Below are 19639 nucleotides of genomic sequence, written 5' to 3'. Positions count from 1 at the left end.
ACATTCTCCATGATGGTGGAAATTGCATTTGCTGCACTTGGGGTAGGGTCCCCAAGTATTGCTTTGGGTTATTTGGTGTGGATGAGGTTGGAGCATGTGGTGTTGTGGTAGCTTGAGTAGCAGCATGGACAATCACAGTTTGTTGTTTCTTTGATGATTCTGAATTTTGTTTTCCCTTCCACTTGTTATGCTTCCCCTTCTTGTTATCACCTTCTTTCTTAGCTTCCACTTCCCCTACTTTGGCACCCTTTTTGTTGCCATGGTCATATAGTTTCTTGGATAGCCTCTTTGCGCTATCATACGTGGTCAGGTTTGCTGTAATTACATTCCCTTGGATTGGCATGCTCAATCCCCAGATAAATCTCTCAATATTCTTCCCTTCAGATGTGATCATTCCGGGACACAAGAGAGACAGATCACTAAACCTTGATATGTACGCATCAATGTCAGAGTTTTGAACTATGAGGTTTCATAGCTCTTGTTCCATTTTCTTGATTTCTCCCCTTGGACAATACTCAGCTAACAACATTTCCTTATGTTCCTCCCATGGCATCGCCTTCGCCACCGGTTCTGTCATGGCCTCTACATGACCATTCCACCAAGAGAGAGCTTGATCGATGAATGTATAGGCCGCAAACTTGACCTTGCACCCATACGGACATCTACAGATTTCAAATACTGATTCCATCTTCTTTATCCATCGTTTCAGGGTTATTATGCCTCCCATCCCGTTGAAGGTTCAGGACTTGGCATTGGTGAAGTCCTTGTAGGTGTAGGTTTTTGTGGTTCCGTGGTTGGTTCCCTGATTTGTCTTCCGGTTCCCTGCCCATTGCCTTCTCTGTTGTTTCTATTGCGAATCTACGCAAGTGTTGCAGTGACCGCAGCAAACACTGCTACTTGGAATGTGAATGAGTTTATCTCTGGTGACGTCGGTGTCGTGTTGTTTCTGCGGTTGGGTCTTTGAGGCATCTTTCTATCATGGAGTGAAAAGATATTGAGTATCCATGTATTTAGTTTCAAGATTTCTTGGTTATATCACGGTGTCAGTGATTTGGTTGTGTATAAGTGAGTAAATGCATACAATTAATATGTAATACAAGTAATAGAACACATAGCATCATGATAAAACATATAGCATTTCCACTAATAATAACCATTTTAATACAGGGAAAATTTGCCTAAAAGGCATACAGTACATGAGAAAACATATGATCCGACAACATGATGACCCTAAGATTAGTGTAATCACTTAAACATATGGTTGATAGTACATAGGGTAATACATAAAAAGGAAATCATAATGATAGTACATAGACGAAGGTTAGTTGCAACGGGATGGGTCTGGTGGTGTTGATGACGAGGTAGATGTGCCCTAAAGTCTAGCCAGGTGGTGCTCGGCGGCCCAAAGTCAGGCTTCCAATGCCATCTGGCGCGCCTGATAGTTCCTGACTAACTCATGTGTCATCCTCTCCGCGCGCTCAACTGCGGCTCTCATGGCAACCCTTTGGATGAAGGTTACCTGCGCCTGCTCGCTAATATCATGTGTCCTTCTTACTATTACATGTAAGGCTCAGTTGGCAGGTCCACCGTGACTGAAGTCATAGTAGTCCCGGTTCATGCCAAATGGGGGTCGCGCCCCTTGCTGGCGGCTCCATCACCAGATTTCGTGTGCCCATGGGGGCGTAGGACCATTAGGGCCCATCCTGTATGGGGGCACCCTGGCCATGTATGGTGGATTGATGACTTTGGACCCTGTATCAAGTCATCTGCATCGCTGATATCAGCCTCCTCCTCATCTGAGTCAGCTACCGGTTCTGTCGGTCCTTCCTTTTCAGGCTCCTCCACTGGTTCTTCCTCTAGCTCCAACCATCCACCATTCCCTTGGTTGGGGAAATAAGGATCGCTAGGATGGTGAAATCCGACCATAGTGTCTGCACGAGGGGTGAGAGACGTTGTAAGAAGAGTATGCATATACTATTTCCTCAAAATACTCATATAGTATTTTTAATTGTTTAAGTTTGAGTTCCTTAGAGTTATTGGATATGAGGTAAGATTCTAGATCCATTTTTCCGCCATGATTACTCCCAAACACATGTTGGTCATGTTTTGAATAAATATAGTTGATCAGGCTATATTTATTTCCAATATGACTACATAATTGTCCGGGTTTAATCACAATGTTCAATTTCCTCCAGAAGCTTTTAATCTTATAGTTTTTAATGTATAATTAGGCATCATTTTATCCAGAGTATTTTAGTCCCATTGTATTTATAGTTGCATATCAAGTATGATTAGCTATCCCAGTTCACTATAAAAAATGTTCTGATACCAATCTGTCACACCCCCAAACCAGACGATGGAAACGTCCGGGGGCTTGTGTGTGGCTTCATCTTGTAATATCATCACAATGTATATAATTGAAACAAGACAACACCATCCTCATACATATCAAAATACAACAAGAATTGTTTACATCAGGTATAGTATCATAGTTACATGCCAAAATATTCAATGTATGAAGATAATAAAATATAACAAATTCCACATTCCCTGCCGACCTTTCCACTTAACGATTCCCTGAGAATACAAGTTATTTTGAAAACGTCAACATATATAATGTTGGTGAGTTCATAAGCATGTTTGAATAAAAAGTTTTGCATTGTTAGTAAAACACCAGAAAATCCAATATTTTCTGAAATTTTTTTTGAATATGATGTGACAAAATCAAGTATTAATGCATGTGTGTTTTCTATTTCTGTAATGTATATAAAGATGTAATCCGGTTAAAAACCCTGTATTTTCTGTTGTAAATATAATGTATTGTTTAACTGTGTATTTCCCCAGAAAATTCTATAGTTTTTGTTTATAAGAATGTTGCAGTCTTAACCCTAAGACCGAATATCAATGCATGTACATTTTCGTATCAACAAGATTTTATAGGTGTTCCATAAAATTATGTTGGGGAGGATCTCTATGGGAGTCGTTTTAACCATACTTGATTATAACGAGTTCGTCTGTCGCGGCGTTTTCAGGCGTCGGCTTGATTAAGGTAAGGTTTGTCACCCTAGACTGGCCTAGTTTAACTGTAGCGAACAGCTCAGGTGCGGGTTGTCACCCCGTATAGATCTATACACAAACTATCGATTCCCTCCAGGAGACTCTAGTTATAACTACATGCTACAATCATACACTCTAGAGGTGTCAACCAACATGTCTCACTAGCATCCTTGACTGAGTTTACGTGAAATTTTCTATTATGTTATATAATGTATAATTGTATGTTTTATGATTAAAGAACCCAACGAATATGTATATGGATGAACGAGGCCCAACAAACATGTAGAAGGACCACTAAGGCCCAGTAAACATGTAACTCATAGTTTAGGCCCAATAAGCATGTAAATGGGCAACTAAGGCCCAATAAACATGTATTATATAATTTTTGTCCAAAAAGCATGTAGATGGACCACTGAGGCCCAATAAATATGTAATGAGTAACCCAGGTCCAAAAGCATATAAATGGGCCATTAAGGCCCAATAAACATGTAATGTATAGTCCAGGCTCAATAAATAGGAAGGTTTACATCTCTAGTCTAATTGTATGTGAGTTGACATTTTTGGCACAAGTAAGTATAAATTGATGTTTTCAGCCCATGATTATAAAAATTTGCATTTTTATCTCATTTTTCGTAAAAGCGACATTTTCGGCCCAAGTTTTGGAAAATTTGCATTTTTAAGCCCAAATCCAAATAATGTGGCATTTTCAACCAATAAAACCGTAAGTTTACATTTTTGACTCAAACTTGTGTAAAATGACAATTTAATCCATAAAAGTCGGAATTTTTACAATTTAGGCCCAATAAAACAGAAAAGCCCATTTCTAAGACCCATTATGCAAAAAGTTACATTTTTGGTCCTTTTATCACTAAGAATATCATAAAAACCCATCTTTATATAAAAGTGACTCTTTTAGTCCTTGTAAAACCGTATATGCCATAAGAATCCCATCTTTTTGTTTATTTTTCAAAAAAGGCCCTATTTCAAAATTTTGTTTAACTTATCCAAACAATCTTCACATGTTTGCACTTTTATTTTCATGGTGTGATGTAATAAGTGTTAATAGTTTACAAATATCACAAACTTTTGTAATAGATTTAGAGATCCATGGAGTTTCATCACAAAATCACAACACATAACATGGAAAACACATATAAACATCCACAAATAGATAGATCTAACACATATCAACTTGTATCCTCCCCTAAAACATAGTAAAACAGAAAATCAAGGGGTATGAACTCACTTTGCTTTGAAGTTTCAGTTTTTGATGAAGAATGAATTGAAGATCTCGGTCCTAGCAAGCTCCTTGAGGTGTTTTTCGAACTTAGATGTCTATAAGAAGCATGATTGTAACGCCCGCGTTTCTAGGCTAGGCATTAACGTTGATGTAATAGTATAGGTTGATCCTTGTAACTCTTTTTGAAGTGTTAATGATGAAATATTTGAGGATTATGTCAATTATGTGTTTATTTTCTTAATTGTTGTAATTTAATGAATTAAGAATAAAATGAGCATCAAAATTAAAGTATGAGAAAGGCATGATATCTTTACATAAACTTGTAGTGGTAGAAACAAGGATTCCGGAGATATAAAGAATGACGAGATCCGAGTTATAACGAAGAAGTTATGACCAGTCGAAGTTTCGCGATGGAACCGGCAACGCCGAATGACGTAAAATATAAATTTAAGATAGAACGATATCTAGCCTTAGTGATCTAAATGAAATTCTTAGAATACGTTAAACCGAGAGCGTGCATAAAAAGAGCGCCCAAATCTGACTTTGGATGAGGAAATTATGATTTTTCGAAGTTTCGACTTAGCAGTATGTAGCCCGAATATTCGATTTGAGATCGAGCGGTTTTTAGCCGAAACAATCTAAACGAGAATAGAAGATCTCGTCGATAGTAGTCCAACGGTAAAAAGACAGACGAAAACGGACGTCGGATGAAAAAGTTATGAATTTATAACGGAGTTTTCCTGTCCTAGCCTACTAAAAATAATATAATAAAAATAAAGTCAAAATTAGCCAACGGGGTCTAAATGAAAGTTGTAGATCATAATCTCACCTAAACGTGGATATAAAGAACATCGAAAATGGAGCTCGTACGCGAATGTTATGAATTTTTGAAGATCGTGGCACGCATACCAAAGCTTATCCGAAGCGTATGCCCAACATAAGGCTTAGTACGACCAGTGTACCTGGATTTACGCCCAACGTAATCAAGGTTTCAACACCCTATAAATAGATGTCAAGGGTTGCCGATTTCTTTTGTTCAAACTCCTCTTTCTCTCTCATTTTTGCATCGTTTTGCGTGCAAGAAATATCCCAAAGCTCCGGTATCATTCCCGATCCCCGAAGAAAGTTCCGAAGCCCCGAGGATCCCAAGAAGTGAGATTCCCAAGCTGAAGGTCTACCCGTGAAAAGCTGATTTTGTGAAGATCTTCCAGATCTAGCGAGGAACACTACTTTTATAAGCTGTAGTGTTGTCCGATCATCTTCTGATCAGGTAGTCACTTTCATCTTACACATAGATTTGATGTATTCTATAAAATACGTGCTATGTGTATATATATTGTTTTTTATACGTGTGAGTGTGTGGTTAATTTCTTCTAACACATAAACATGAAGTATTTGCTTTGAAATATGTGTTATGTGTTTATACATTATTTGTTTATTTGAAATAAGTGTTGAATAAATGTTTTATACAAATTTTAAACCGTATATGTATTTTTATCTACAAAAGTGTTGGGGAAAGCATGTGTAGATATTTGATGTGTGTTAAAATGAAGAGAGGCTTCAATGTTGTTGTTTTTTATTTAGTCATCTAGCGGAGTTTAGATGATAACCGCAGACTTTTCTAGACAGTCATGTGGAACGATAGCAGGCTCGCAACTTGTAGGTGTTAATGAACTTGGGTGTTCATTCGATGTACTCCATCCCCCTCATGGTTGCCTTATTTGACATATATTGTTGGGAAACCCCCGAAGCATGTGTTGTCACCTGATGAAATATTCTTAGATTAGGTCCCTTGAGAAAAGTGTTTAGGGACGTAAAGTGAGGATAACGGGAATCGGTAATTGGGTTTTTGTTGGTTGATGAAATTAATATAATTATTTATTGTGGGTTGAAAACCCTATATGCTCATCAGGCTCCCAAGCCTGACCCACTCAGTTTTCTTTGTATTACATAAGTTGGATGATTTGTCAGAATATTTTGGATTATAGACCTGTTGTCGTAAATAACTGTTATAAGGTCTGTATTGAAATGTTATGCTTTTGGTCTGTTTATCGGAACATGACATCCCAAGTATTGTAATGTAATGAAAAATACATTTTTTTTTAAGAAATGCTTTGGTAAATCTTATTTTTATCATATTTTGTTTTGGGAACAAATTCCACAGCTGTTTTAATCAAAGGATTACTATGAAATTATTTTAAAAGAATAAATTAAATCGGTATTTTCTGGCTGTGATTTTGGGGATGTTACAATGATCCAAGAAAACATGGGGGGTAAGAGGAGTGAATGAGTTTAAAGATGAAGTATGTTACTTAGGTTTTTAAGATCTTACCATTATGTGAAACTTGAAATGATTTTCTTGATGATTTCACTCGCATCCACATTTTTTCTTGACAGAAAATGGGTGGAGAAGTGTTGTGTGATTGAGAGGATAATGGTTAAGTTTGAAGAGAGAGAGAGAGAGAGAGAGAGAGAGAGAGAAAGATGGTCGAGCGATAGAGTGAGAGATGAGAGGGGGATAAGAAGTTGACCTTGGGGGGAAAATGAGTTGACATTTGCCTTGTTACATGCAATCCATGCATTTCTACCAAACAAACAATAGTGAGGTGGCAACCATTCCCTCCCATTTGTTTTTTTTTAAATGATGTTGGGCTGAGAGATAGGAAAAGGGAGATGAGAATGGAATGGTTTGGGCCCATTATTGGCTTTGTTCGAATTTTAAGAATCCTAGTAGTATATATCGGCCCATTGGGCCCTTATGAAGGTTCACGGCCCAATGAAGCCCAATTAAAAGGGTTTACGGCCCATTTGGACAAATGAAATCATTTGTGGTCCAACAAGGCCCATTAGAGATAAGATGCATTATTCTACGCCCACATGGCCTAAAATGCTAAAGTTTCATGAATGTGGGTCCAATTAGAGCCCATTTAGGTTCCTAGGCCCAAAATAGTCAAGTTGAAGGTTTATTGGTCCATTAGGCCCAATAAGAGCATCTTAGTCCATAAATACTTGGATCGGGATCTCTAGGGTTTTTCAATCCTTGCGAGATGTTTTTGCATTTGGTCTTGAACTTAAATTGAGAGTTTGGATTCAAGTAGATAGTTTTGATTGAGCATAGAGCATGATGATCTCTTAGAGTACACGCCTTAAAATAGATGATGTTTACATTAGAATAGAATTTCCTAGCTAAAAATGTTGTTGCGACATATTCGGTGAACGTCAAAAACTGAAAATCAAACATTTTTCTGAACGGATATAAGCTGAAAATTGAAGTTATAAGAGATAGAAATAAAGAAATAATGAAAGGGATCCTCACCGTCACCAGTTAATCTTTAAAATCGCCGCTAGAGACGAATTGTGGTCGAAATTAGGTGGGAAACAACTGTTGTGGTGGTTGGGCAATGGTTGAAGGCGGAGGAAGGGAGAACAGTGTAGTAGAGAATGATCATCGGACATTGAAGCTCGACAAAGAAGAAGCGAATCAGAAGGAATGACATGAAGGAAGCAGGAACGGAAGAAAGGGATACCTGATGGGTCTTATTTCGTCGACCTTTACCGACAACATTCAATAGCGGCAACAAGAGATTTTAATCGGCCACATTTTAGTATTAGTAGCGACAACAAAGGAGGGAAGCTATCCCGCCTCTTTTTTTTCACGACCTTTAGCGGCGACACTTTACCCTTTAGCGGCGACAAAATATCGCTAGTATTGAGTATGTGCGACAATGACCCCAGCCGTTGGATTAGAACGTTGATCCGACGGTTGGGATTACCAAAACAGGTAAATGTGGATTCAGTGTGTAGAGCATTACCGACGATGTTATTAGCAGGGACTCATGCTTGAGTCGCCATTAAAGCTCCGTGTTGCCGCTAACAACATATCCTGTAATGATTTTATTTCTTTTGTAGTGGAACCCAATGGTTGAACTTCAAAGTAATGACATTCACGTCAAACTACATCCTTTACAATTAATTACCTACAAAGATATTCATTTATTTCTAAAATTATGAGTTGTATAAGAACTTAAATTTTTTAAGATTTTCCAAAAAAGAAAAAGAAAAACTTCATCGCTCTACTACTATATTTAATAAAAATTAGATGACCGACCCCGCATTGTGGGGCCATATATGTGACTTTTTTGGTCGATTGTTTGTGAAGTGTTTGTATTATACTATGGACTACTTATTCCTCATATTTTGAGTGCTTTTCTGGACCAGTTGTTTTTCGTCTATGTGAGTAATTTTTGAGTGATCACGTGGGATGTAACATAGTAGTATTTATGATGATATATACATAAAATGGTGAATAGGGTGCTCGCAGGTTATAATAAAAAAATAAAAACATTAAAAATGAGAATTATCTATAATCTCAAACTCAATGTAACAACTAAAAATAAACAATGCCCTTACTATACATGCTTTGGATGCTCAAAGATGGCAAAAATTTGAGTAATTTCAAATCCAATTCCAACTACAAAAATCACATGCTGCTATCTTAGATGGATGGAAAAAGAGTATCTCCAACCCATTCCTATTTTCCATTATCTCCTCCATTTCTTCCCCCACTCAATATATCTGACTTGACATGTTCTGAAGATGTCTTGACTAGTCCATTCATATTCATCAAAAATAAAAATAAATATCTATAAAAATTCAACAACATAGATCATGATCAATCAAAAGATATTGTTGTGATGGCAAACAACTAAATTACATGCTAAATATATTTGAATAATATACTAATAATGAAAAAGGATTTCATAAAAAGAAGATATAGAAAGATAGATGTCGGGTGCCAACAATAATCATATATGGATTCTCCCTCAGTCAAAGCAAGGCTTGCAGGAAATGAATGTAAAAATCAAAAGTATGATGAGAAAATGAAGTAATAAATATTCAGTTTTAGTTGTCTTGTAAAAGAAAAACTAACCTTAAAAAGCAGCTGAAGACCAAGCCTTTTTATCTGTACAGTTGTCATATTTATGACCAATTTGCCTTCATGTTTCAAGCTGCTCAAATGTATGATCATTTCATCAAGTTACCTATTTTTTGTTGAGATAAATCCATTATATGTATTTTTGATCATTTTGGGAAAGGAAGAAAATATAAATAAGAACAATTGTACTTTATAAAGAAACAACCCCAAAAAATTGTTGGATACATAACAACCTACTTTACTTCCAACGAAAATGGTTTAAAAGTGGAGTTTGGTTCACCACCCTCTTTCCATGTGACAATTAAAAATTTTAAACCTTTTTATATTTATGCCCATTATGGTATATAATTCTTAAATGTCATAACTGGATAGAAATAATTCATGAAAAGCTAAATGCAATAATAAAAATTTATTTCAATTATTTGTTTATTTACCTACTTGCATTTATAGTATGAAATACTTTGATAATTTCTTATATTTGAAAGTAGTATGTAGAAAATTATCAGATTAAAGAATATATATATATATTATAATTTATATAGATATAATTTTTCAGGAAATAAGAAGAGTAAAAGAGATACTTGAGGAGTGCCTATTCAACGAAGCAATAACCTGAAGTTTTCTCAGTGTCTTCTTCTAGGCAATACATTATAACCAAAAAAATTAGATCATGCCTCTGTAAATGTATATCCAGGCAACATGAAGTAACATGTTACAATTATTTCGGAGATTACACGCTGGTGACGGATAAAGACGAAATAAAAAAAAAAAAAGATTTAAATTTGATGTACATTCTATTTTAGTGCATTTAACATCTGAAAATGGAAAATGCTCGTAATGGGAGTTTGCTTTCTTTGGTAAAAAAAAATCAAAACAAACTGAAAAAAACAGGGAAAAACCGTGTGAATTCAAATTACATTGCTATTTACTGTATTTATCAAGTCGTCATAATTCAGATTTTAGAAACAAAAAATAAATGATAGAAAAGATGGTTTATTAAAGGTTAAGAGATGGATTGAAATTCCTTTTTCTAATGGTAGGTAAAAAGCTATTTCTAATGACAAATAGACATTAACCATAAAAAGACCACAATGCCCTTTATTTCTAATTTTTCCCTAATACTTTAGATTATCACAATGATATATTGTACTTACTGCCTTCTAAAATCATAAAAATCCATACAAGCCTTAATAATCCAATGCCATTTGACAAATGAAAATGATTAGAGAAACACTACGTAGCCCTTTTATCTTATTTTCACAAGTGTCATCAAAATCAATAAAATGACCAAAATAACCTTATTATAATCTTATTGCACCACTTTTACAAAATAAAACCATTCCTTTTTTTTTTTTTTTTTTTTTTTTTGTACCACCCATACTCATACTTCTTTTTCTAATCTAAACAAACCTGATAAGTTTGATACATAAAAAACATGAAGCAATTTATAAGCTTCAAAATTTTGTCATAGCATAATTTAAAATTAGTATTCTTCTCTAATCCTTATCTATTCTAAAAAGTTATAAAAGAGACCTCGTTTGGAAATAGAACTAAAAAAATGCAATTACAATAAACTATAATGTTGTAACAGAGAGAGATATGAAAATCACCTCCACCAGTCTCCATAAATGCAACAAAAGAATTTGAGTAAATTACATGAATGATCCCTATAATTTGGGGTTATTTATGCGTTTGGTTCCTAACTTATTTTTTAACTCGGGAGGTCCCTACTATTAATTTTTGTTACGCGCTTGGTCCCTACTTTTTGTTTTTGTTACACGTTTGGTCCATGTCTTACCTAAAAAAACTATTATTTAAATAGGAAAAAAATGGTAGGATAGATAAGATAATGTGATGATAGTGGTGTTGGAGGTGTGTTTATTTAAATAAATTAAAAAATCAATGGCAAAATAGTCTTTTTAGGTAAGATAGTGACCAAACGCGTAACAAAAACAAATAGTAGGGATCTTCCGATTTTAAAAAAAAAAAATAAGTTAAGGATCAAACATGCAAATTAACCTAAACCATAGGGACCACTCGTGTAATTTACTCAAAGAATTTAGCTTCTTTCACAATTTAATGTAGTGACATTAAGGAAGCTAACAACTTTGTAATTACCTACACAACATGAACAAAATAGTAATATATATATTTTTTAATAATGATTTTTCCAATAAGAATTAGAAGCATAACTAACCATACATGTTGAACATTTTGAAGGGCATAAAAGAGAACCATATGATAGTTAAGTGTCTGTTTGTAATGTGTGCAAGAGGCATCCATAAAGCCATTCCAATCATTGTTGCCACTGTCTCCTAGCTTCTTTCCTTAGGAATATTTTAATTTACTGTTTTATTATTATTATTTTGTTCTTATCATGTAGCCAATATAAAATAAAGAAAATTACCTTTATAGCTATATTTCTATTGCATTATTCCGAAGAGAAAAATGTTGGGTCAAAGCAGCTGTAGTTGCATTCCTCATTAACTTTCTTTCCTAGTTGCAAGCTGTCCTCCAACCACTGATAACAGAGAATGATCTGCAAAATAACATAACACCTTTTATTAAGCAAATCTATATTAATAGAAACATGATTCCAACTTATATGAGTCTCGTCAATGGTGTTCATCTTATGTCTTTTGAATTTCCCCCAAAATTCAAGATTTTTAGGTTTTACTCTATTTTGTTTTTCAATGAAGAAATCAAGGATTTCATTCGATCACGACTTAGTTAGAAGAAACACACTATTGATCAAAGCTTTCGTTGAGGATTTTTATCGTACAGTTGGTGTTCAAAACTAAAAAAGCACAAAGAACATAAAGATACTGACCTCTATCCATGGAATTTCATATGACTTCATCTGTTGGGTGCTTTATTTCATGGCCCTACCATTTCACGGCCTATAAAGATGAAAAATTAGAAAGTCAGTGAAGGATTCGAGCTTTTGACATAATATTAACACATAAAAGCGAGTATAGGAACTAAAAATTGGTTGAAGGCGGGTGGGATGGTTTAGGGTGATGCCGACTGTGGTGGTGGCGACGGTCATTTGGTGTGATCAACGTTTTAGGCTAAGGTGGTTTCACCGGAACCCGGACCGAAGGCAACCACAACAGTAGCTAAGGCTAGGGTTTGCGTTTGTTTGTGGTATAGACAAAAAGAGGAAGCAACAGTTGGTGGCAACTGGTGGTTTGTTGTCGGTAAGCGACCATTCATATAAAGAAGTTGAATCTTAGGAGGAAGGGGACAAGGATACGAGAAATCAGAAGCAGTGAGAAAGGCACCTGATTTGATTGCAGAGAATGGAGGTGAGCGTATACACGAAGGTGGCCGTCAAAGGCAAAGAGGAAGTGGGAGTGGGGGTTCTCTGTCTGTCGCCTCCGATTGTTTCGCTTTGCTATGTCTGTCATACTGCCTCAGATTGTTTCGATTTTAAAATCAACACACAAGAAGCAGATAAGCAAAAATGGTATTTAGTGGGTGTGGCAAAACAACTTTTTGGAAAAGTTACAAAAAATTAGGTTTTTCTAACTTTTTCAAAAAATTATTTTTCCTTCTATCTCAAATCCAAAAGTCACTTTTAAAATATATTTACCAAACATCTTTTACCATTTATCTTTTCCAAAAAAGACTTTTGCCCTTTCAAAAGACAAGCCAACCCCCTTAGTCTGGAATCGACGAAAAAAAGCGTTGCTTAACACTTGTACCCATCTAATTCTTATTGGCTTACACTGGCGGTGGCCTTTAAGGACAAAGAGTAAATTGTAAAAACCTAAAAGAACAAACAAAGCCAAAATATGACATACCACTATAAACCAAGGATAATTTCTGCCAAAACACCACATAGTTCACTATTCCTAAAAGTTTTATATATATATATATATATATATATATATATATATATATATATATATATATATATATATATAAACTAGGGAAGGCTCCCCGCGTTGCGGGGTTGCGGGGGTTAGAAGGGGGAATGGAATTGCTAATAACCAGGTGGTTGGAAAATCTGATGTGTAAAATCAAAAAGTTGTACAATAGGTCGACTATGCTATGAACTACTTTAAGTTGATATGCATTTGCTCCAACAAATCCTTTTACTCCTTTTTGTTCCTTCACATGTGTCATTAGACATGGAATTTCGATTCCATTTTTGTCACGTATTGCTTTGGTCATATTACTCACTGCTACAACTTTTTCACCTTCTTTGTGAATGAGTTTAGCAGCCCAGCAACCAATGTTTTCGAATCCCTGAGATAATGGAATAGAATCAGAACATGTATGCTTCTATATATGTATTATGTATGCATGTACCTGTTGACCGGAAACACTCATTCTGTGGTTATTAAGAAGGGCATATGTTGCAAAAAGTACTCCTCTTCCAATTGAAGCATCTCTACCCAATGATCCATTAAACAAAAACATTTTTGGTCATTATGTATAATTATTTGGTTCGTTTAATGATTTTGGAATGGAATGATTCTCAAAGTCCATATTCTGGGAAGAAAAGAATTTAATCAGAATCTATCATTATTTAATAAAAAGACCAAAATACCCTTAATTTAATTTTTACCCACTTTATAAAAGCATTTCTCTGGTTATCCAATTTTAATAGAAAATATAACTTACTACCCAGAGCATACCTGTTTTGACGTTTGAAACTTTTATTGGTTGATGCAAAAAAATAAAATAAAGTTTAAGTAGTTAAACTGCAAAAGTTCCCAAAATATAATGTTTTTTTTTGTAAATTTTCCCAAAAAAAACGCAAGATGATTTGAGGTAGGGGTAGGAAATAGATTTTCACAACTACTATAGCACCAATAGCAATGGCAAATACAGGGGATTCTCTCACCAAGAAGCCAATTGCAAGTTGAGATCTTACAGATAACCAAAAATAAATAGATTATAAGGCCTTTATTTGGATGAAATAACAAAAAAACCTCTACCACGTATACATGAGGTTTTAAGTCTAATAAATTATTATAGCAATTGTAAAAATATGAATAGCATGTGATGAAATAGAAATTATGTATGTAACCTGAATTGGAAGTGTAATCAAGCCACCACAAACTTATGTTCAGTAACCAATGCTCCAGCAAAAAAATATAGAAAAATGTTGGATTTCTCACTCCTAGAGAAAATCGTTCAACTGAAAAATGAAAATAAAAATGTAAGGAGAGGCACAAAACAATAATTCCTAAACGATTGTTTAGATATAAAAATTTATGAAATTTCAAAAACTAACAAAATTAAAAAAGAACTTGTGGAGAAACGGTTTTATACAGATGGACTATACCACCACCACTCCTCCTACCAGATAGCTTACGCTTCTTTTTCCCAGAACAATCACCACCAACTTTCTTACCCAATTTTTTTCGGTTTTGCCCCTGCAACAATTGTATCCATTTTTTCCAATCTTCTAGTGTGCCTGTGTAGTCAACAACAAAGAACCTTGGTCAAAGCATTAGTCAACTAAAACCTATTTGCACCTTTAATCAAATTGTTATTTTAGATAAATTATCAATAACAATTCTTAAAATTATTGCAATCACTTTTGGATATTGTGAAAAAATCACAATCATATCAAATACTATTCAAAAGTGACAACTATTTCATAAAATAAACGAAAAAGCACAATTTTAGACATTATGCATAATTTATGTCTTTGAGAGATGACAAATAAGAGTTGATAAAAGAGTAAACTAAACCTTTCCAGCACCTACTGCTTCCTGACAACTGTTTATTGTTTTTCTTGAAAAAGAATTTCCTCCTCAAACTTTTCACTACAATTTTAAGTCATTATAATTAAAAACTAAAAAATGAAAATTTAAAATGAATTATGGAAATGGAAATTAAAGTCCTTATACCTTTTTCACATCAGAAGCTGAAATCAGTTCACCTTTAGGATGTCATCGACCCTCAGGTTTCTTGGCTTCAGGGTCACAAATGAAGTGTTTGTCATGTCAAGTTGGCTTAGTTCTAGTTAAAAAGTTGATTTTCCTTCTACATCGAAGGGAACATATGCTGGTGGATGTTGTCAGCAAGAAAAGGGGAAATCCAACTAAAAAATTGATTTGAGAACATGAAGAACAACATGAATCAAAATTAAATGCACATGAAGAAACAATTTTGTACCTTAATTTGGAAGTTTTGTGACAAATTGGTTGTGTGGCTGCTCTAGCCTCCTTTTTGGGCGATCGCGAAAGTGAATGGAAACAATGGAGGGCAAAGGGGACACTGGAAGTTAAGAATATAAACAATTATTTCAGCTTCAACAATTGAAATGGGTAAAACCTTTGTTCTCATATTGGTCGGTGGACATTTTTGCCCATATCAACACCAAACGGTGTGTGTGCGTGTTAAGTTAGAATCTACAAAAAACAAAATTAGAATTGATTTAAAGCCGTAATTAAAGTGAAAAAATATCAATTTTAGTTTGAATTTGTAGAAAACGAATTCAGAAATTAGAAAAAGGAGAGGGACGACGTTCCAGAAGAGAAGCCATCTTGTTCCATAAGAGCATGGCGTCAACCTCTGTATGTGCTTCAGCCAAATACCCTCTTTGCCCATTTCCTCCTTTAAATCCGGTGGGTTTGAGTTTATAAAAGAAATAATAAAGAAGAGAAATAGAAATCAGACATGTAGAAGAGAAAATAATCAAAGAAACTTGGGAATTTACAGCATAAAAAGGGGGTCAAACGGCGTTGAAGATGAAAAAGAAAGAGAAGGTACCTGTGATGATTTTTTTGCAGGTCGATTGAGCTGTTAATCGAAAGGTTGGAGAAGTTTTTTGGTTTTTTGAGATAGTAGACTTACAAGCGAAGGTGAAGGATCAAAAAGTGAGACATGTTGAAACGTCAACCATCTATGGAGAAGGTACCTCAGTGACACTTACCCTATCAAAATTATTCAAAAATCAAACAATAATGAAAAATGGTGGATCAAAAAGTGAGACATGTTGAAACGTCAACCATCTATGGCCCCTCAAATCTTTCTAATTTGGCATTCTTGCACCTCAGCTTAACTGATTGCTCTGTTTTGATCTTAATTAAATAACATTAATAAGATGTGATGCAAAAAGAGTAGCTTAAACTTTTATAAGCGTGTATGTGGCATTTGTACAAACAGTTTGTGTGCGTGACTGGAATTCTATTATGGTCATTAGTGAGACTCATAATGGTAATTTTATACAGTTGATTCACTGCTCCTGAAACTTGGAGCCCTACGTACTTGCTAGAACACAAAAACAAATCCCTCTTTGAGAGAAATCAAGAACAAAACACATAGAGTGTAAATGCAGAAACGAATGCAAGAAGGAGCATACCTTCTTGCTTGAGTAAAGCCAACATTAAGGGAATATCCATTGAAATTTAGCGAGGTGAGAGCACCAACAATAACATCTTCTGCAACATAAGTGGTAGTGAAGTAAGAAAAAACGGGGCATACCAGTATAAGTAAGAATGATTTGGGCAAAATAGACGAACCAATAGTGAACGGTGAGCACCTCACTTTAGAATACGTTCCAGTGTGGTGGTTTAAGGATGTTCACCAAGTCACAACATCCAATCTATTTAGAAACTGAGAAGCCCGAAGACGGAGAAGAAGCAAGGGAGTGAGCCGTCGGAGACGGTCGATTGCGCTCTTTGATCTCTGTCTATATCTTTCTCTCTCTCTCTCTCTCTCTCTCTCTCTCTCTCTCTCAAACAATCGAAAAGTTAATTTGTGATGGTAACCTAAAAAAGGAAATTCATTACCTGATCGGAGAGATGGCGGCGGTTAAGAATGGAGATCGGAAGCCGAGTCTTTCTGTGATTGATTTGCAACGAAACGATTCAATCACGGTTCTTCACAAAAAGACTAAAAGAGGAGAAGAAGAGGGATAGAAGCAGGCCTTAGAGGAGAAACGGAGGAGGAGCAGTTCTTGTTGTATTTCGATGCTTTTAGAGATAGACGATGGGTTTTGGAACCAATGGAAATTTTTTATGTGTAGAAAGATGAAGCGGTGATGTGCAGAAAGATGGAGCGGTGGACATGTGGCTAATATTTGTATGTTTTTTATTGGAAGTAGAAGCGGTGGAGGGAGACGATTACAAAAACTTTGTACGAAATAGCATTTGCTACCCAGAAGAGAAAGTAATCCACAATATGAGATACCATCATAAACCAAGGACGAATTCTGCCAAAAAAACACATACTTCACTGTAGCTAAGAACACACAATTTTAATATATAGTATAATTGCTTGTATAAAGTTAAAAGAAAGGTCGAAATTAAAATTTATTTGCTATCATTATTTTACTCCATTTTAATAAATAAAATGGAGACAGATAAAAAATAATCTGATGAATTCTCAAGGCATTTATAGGTAACTAGTTTATAACACGTGAGAATCACAGTTATAAAATTAATTAAACTTTTTATGTAAAAACTCAAAACTATTAATTAATTATTTTAAATAACTTGTTAATGAAAAGATATTTTTTAATTATATATAAGATATTGTTTTGATTTTATTTATTTTTTATTAATTTTATTTATTTATTTATTTTTATAATCGTTGATTCAAATAAATACGTAAAATTATATAATCTTATAATTTATATAAAATTTAGTTTATTTTTTTTATTCTAATGTTATTAATTTAATGTAATTAAAATGAGAAATTTAAATTTTGAATTTTGAAATTTAAAATGGTGAATCAATAGATTGACAAGTAGTATGATATTAATTAGAATGCCTAATATTGTGATATATGGCAAAAATAACTACTCTTTCATTAGTACTAGGTGTGAAACTTGTGTATTATACGGGTTGATTTAAAAAAAACTAAACATCAAATTAAAGTATCAACAAAAAATACTTTTTAATGTATAACTTTAAAATAATAATAAAAAACGTATTTATTACAATTTAATATCATATATATGATATTTAATACTTTACATATATATATATATATATATATATATATATATATATATATATATATATATATATATATATATATATATAAAGTATATGAATCTAATTTTAAAAATGAAACAAATCAAAATTTGACACGTGAATAATATTTATTTCAAAAATACCACAAAACGACAAGTGTCAAAACTACAAAAAAAACCCTTCATTTATTAAGAAGGACAGGGAGACTGAATAATACTATTAGATATGTCCGGAATCTTATGAACTCATTAACACTATGTTCTCGAATTACTTAAGGAGTGGGCAGGGGCAATCCACGGTGGCACCGGCAACCCCTAAATTTTCCGGCTGCAGTGGAAAAAATTTTAAAAATTTTTGAAAATTTTATTTTTTCTATTACCATGCAACCTCTAACTCTACCATGCAACCCCTACTGTAAAATCATGCGTCCGCCCTTGGGAGTGGGAATGGAAGAGTTTCGGAAATGATCACAAAAAAAAGTGTTTCTTTTTTTATTTTTTATTTCTTTATAAATAAAAAATAAAAGATCGAAGGGGAGGGAAGGGTAAACAAAATACAAGCCTTTCTTGTCCGTGTTGGGAAGGGGAGTCCAAAAAAGCCTCGATATTTTAATTTCATTCCATTTCACTCTAATTTAAAAATCGGTTAATCATTTTTATCTTTTCTTTCCGTTTCTTCTTCTCCCTCTCTTTACATCTCATTCATTCATTAAAAAAACTCGAGAACAAGGCCATTACAATTTACAAAGTCGATAAAATAAGAAAATAATATATTTATGTTGATTATACGAATTACATAACGTGAATGAAAATAGAAGCATATTTGGGTGGCATCACAAAGAGCTTTGCTTAATTAATGCGTTCATGCACTTTTTTTGGGCGGTTCGTTAGCTAGGTCAAAGTTTTAAATATTAGTTGTTTTAACTATGCTCCTAAATGTTTTTCTATATTTTCTTCATAGTCATCCTCCTACCATATCATTTTGTGTCATATTTAATAACAATGAAATTAATAATAACAACAAAATACAAGAGGATTTATTATTCGGTTTTAATTTTTTTCCTAGAAAACTTTCACAATATTTGACAAATTTTTTATACAGAAGACATTCTTAAAACGTTTAAATCGAAAAAAATTAAGTTTTTTTTTTCTTCAGAAAATGAAATATAATTAAGGTTTGATTTTGAAAAAGACAGTTCTTTTATTATATATATATATATATATATATATATATATATATATATATATATATATATATATATATATATATATATATATATATATATATATAGGGGATAGGGAATATATATTACAGCCCCACCTAAGCTTAGGTACTAAACCTCTAAAATATATCGTTTTAACATGCTAAATATATCCGGTTTGGTTTCACTTGGTAAATATATCATTCTCCATAACATTTCCTTCTTTCATTATCGTTTTATCATCTCCGTTTTCTTTTCTC

General features: G+C 34.0%; 1 long non-coding RNA gene across 2 annotated transcripts; it reads right to left on the bottom strand.

The window, feature by feature from the left end:
• Positions 1–8641: 8641 nt before the first annotated feature.
• On the bottom strand, positions 8642–17261 carry LOC145000296 (uncharacterized). Of its 2 annotated transcripts, XR_013661187.1 has the most exons (16): positions 17128–17261; positions 16721–17042; positions 16561–16639; positions 15372–16132; positions 15104–15297; positions 14945–15019; positions 14482–14664; positions 14275–14385; positions 13551–13632; positions 12843–13487; positions 12518–12644; positions 12064–12133; positions 11641–11772; positions 11431–11560; positions 9228–9339; positions 8642–9135 (listed from the first exon to the last, which is right to left on the bottom strand). It is a non-coding gene; the product is annotated as an uncharacterized LOC145000296 (long non-coding RNA). The 2 variants fall into 2 exon arrangements; XR_013661188.1 differs by lacking the exon at positions 11431–11560 and having other exon boundaries at positions 16721–17261.
• Between the last annotated feature and the right edge of the window lie 2378 nt (positions 17262–19639).

This window comes from Lactuca saligna, chromosome 6 (assembly GCF_052625555.1).
Source record: "Lactuca saligna cultivar CGN05327 chromosome 6, ASM5262555v1, whole genome shotgun sequence".
In the NCBI taxonomy this organism is placed as follows: Eukaryota; Viridiplantae; Streptophyta; class Magnoliopsida; order Asterales; family Asteraceae; genus Lactuca; species Lactuca saligna.
Note: the sequence above shows the minus strand (reverse complement) of the source record. Positions and strands in the feature narration are given on the sequence as shown.